Source organism: Hippichthys cyanospilos, chromosome 10, assembly GCF_059441005.1.
Source record: "Hippichthys cyanospilos isolate Australia breed blue-spotted pipefish chromosome 10, RoL_Hcya_1.0, whole genome shotgun sequence".
In the NCBI taxonomy this organism is placed as follows: Eukaryota; Metazoa; Chordata; class Actinopteri; order Syngnathiformes; family Syngnathidae; genus Hippichthys; species Hippichthys cyanospilos.
In genome coordinates this window covers 8719899-8723051 of record NC_142378.1, presented here as the reverse complement: position 1 = coordinate 8723051, position 3153 = coordinate 8719899, and positions in this window count along the sequence as shown.

The following is a 3153-nucleotide window of genomic DNA, read 5'->3' as shown; positions in this document are numbered from 1 at the left end:
GCGTTTTTCATTCGGTGACCCACCTGTGCAGCCCACCAGATTTAATGAGGTGAATTGTCTTGGCCCTAGTTAGCACAACTCAACTCAGCTTTATTTATATACAGTAGCCTTTTAAAACGGTCACTGCTGCGTACAAAGTGCTATGCATGTCTTGAAATTTGTCATGCAATAGGCACAGTAAAGAAAACAGTAGGTTAAAACAAATTATACCAATGAACAAAACAATAAATAAATAAATATAATATATAGTAAAATGAAAACATAAAAACAAAAAATATTAAAATACTGGACATAAAGGCACTTAATATAGACTGTCAAAGACACACCTGTGTAATAATCATGCAATGGAATCAGAATATTGACCTGTGAGGAGATAAAGTACGCTCATAACAGATTTACTGTAGATAAAACCCATTCATTTTCTAGAGCCACTTATCCTCACAAGGGTCAAAGGCTTGCTGGTGCCTATCCCAGCTGATTTTGGGCAGTAGGCGGGGATACTCTAAACTTGTTGCCAGCCAATTGCAGGGCACATTGAGACAAACAAGCATTCACGCACCAAAGCTCATCCAAGGACTATTTTTGTGTCCAATATACCTGCCATGCATGTTTTTGGAGTGGGGGAGGAAGCCCGAGTGCTACGTGGACTTGGGGAGAACCACTCATTCAGTGAGCCGCCTCGATTTAGATTTGAAATAAATTTCTCTCAAAGTCCTATGAAATTTTTATCAAAAGCAAAAGTGTTGTATTTAAATTTTTGTTCAGTATATTTGCATTTTTCCCATGTTCTTACAGACGGAAATAGGTGGTTATGTTCAGCCTGAGTCAGGAGTGAGGATAGCACATTTTGGATGATTTTGCAATACTTTTCATGGCATGCAAAAGTGTGAACCATCAATTAATACAGAAAATCTGCTTGTCAATTCAACACTTTGCATGTTTATCAAGCAGGAATTCTGAAACAAGACTTCAATGTAAACACTTGATATTTCAAGGATGAAAGTTTGGCTTGATGATGTATTGCGGGTAAATCAATAAACTCAATTTTCCATAGTTAGTTTCACAGGTTCATTTTGTGCTGAATAAATACGCTCATTTCACATAGCTCCATTTCTCCCAATGGGGTGTTGTTACACACAACAAAACTGCAGATCAAAAGAAAAGAATACCCTGATTATACTGGAAATTACTAAGCGTTGTGATGTGTCATTAAGATGTATTGACCCAAGCTATGGACTGTGAGATTCAAATGCAGTACACTTATCAATGTACTACTGCTACATATTTAAGAGTGAAGTCCAAAGTGAATCCAAAATATTCACGAAAGACTTCAAAAGACATAAAAAGCTGTGCAGTGATGAAGGTGCCTTGTGACACTGTTGCCTTCAGCAGTCTGCCAAGTAACTCCTTGCACTGATTATTCAAACTGCCTCTCCCTTTATTGCCATGCTCCCATGGCATGAGGATATAGGCTTTGCTCTCTCTAATTGATTACTTGCGCAACTAAAAATCCAAATAGGAAGCAGTGTGTGTGCAACGTTCCAATAAGAAAGCCAGAATTATATATATATAAAGAAAAAAAATGTTGATTTTTCTTAGGGTTAGGAAATTAGTCTGCTTTGTGGCATTTATGTCTGCATTCCTTAACCCCTAAACTTAACTGGATGTGTCTTCTACAGTTGTCAGCCACTTAGCAGGATTTATTTGTTTCATCCATTTCAAAATAAAATTTTATATGGTGTAATTAAAATAAAAAGAGAATATAAATGAAGCTACATTTGTAATCTGCATTTAAATAAATGAAATTGACGTAATCAGCAAATTCTGGAATACTATTAAACGTAATTTTGTTACGTCCAAAACTCACCATAGCTCCACACCTTTCCCTGTTTCGCATTAGGTGAACTCACACATTTCTGCACCTTGTTCCTTTTGAATGCAACTCAACCAGCCCAAAATTGACGTGTACATGCACAAAACTTTAACGTCACTCCAGAATAAATCATGTTTAAGATTTCTTACCTAGAGTCGTGTCCTTTGCGGGAGATGAAGAGCAAGCGCAGCAGCGGCTGAAAAACCGAGTCCGTCAGTCGGGAAGCGAGAGCGTGGAAGGGCTTTGGTGGGGGGCTTCGCAGAAGGGGGCGAGGGGGTGGCTATGTCTTTTGAGCACATTTTATTCATTTAAAATGTTGACCCGATGAATTACTGAATGCACAGGAATTTATACTATCCTACCACACATCCGAAGTTCATCTTCAATTTAAAAAAAAAAGTATTGCCATTGAGATGCATTTTGTGTACCACCTGTAAACACTTCTCCCTGATATTGTAATGGGTATACTGTATTCATGCAGTGTAATGGGAATCCTGACCGCACGATGGCAGTACATACACGTAAATTGTTTTATAACAACCAAATACTGTACTGTACACGAATGAACAAGATATTCGATCAAACGAAAAATGAAAACGTTTCCATGTCCACAGTTTGGTCCAGAAAGCCACAGACACTAATTGCTTAAAAAAAAAAAAGATCGATCGATGCACAGTGAAACCAAATTCACTGCTGCTACTACTACTACTACTACTACTACTACTACTACTACTACTACTACTACTACTACTAATAATAATAATAATAATAATAATAATAATAATAATAATAATACATATACATTTACAGCAATTCAGTGAAGAAATATAATTATTATGCAAATCAAATAATTATTGAATTGAGGGATGGATTTGTCTGATATAACAACTAACTTTTTTTCTAGTTTGCATCCATGCTTAACTCAGTACATTTGAATATTGTGTGAAATGAACAGCGTAAGAATTGCAATGTGAGGTTCCGTGCTATACATGTGACAATAATTCTCTACTATCTACTATCTAGTAATCTTCCTTATTAAAATACACATTGTATTGTAATATACTCATTAGTTTACTATGTTTGGGGGTCCTTTGGTTAAGTTTTCGCATGTGTTTTTGACATATTCAAAATATCGCGAGATTTCGGTGACTTCTCCGTCACAAAGCGCTCCATCTTGGATTTCTCGTTTGTCAGTGGTTTCGAAAGGGTCATTGCTGTGAGCCGGCAAAGATAAACTAAGAAGCGCGTAGCCACCTTTTTTTTTTTAACGGAACGCTAGC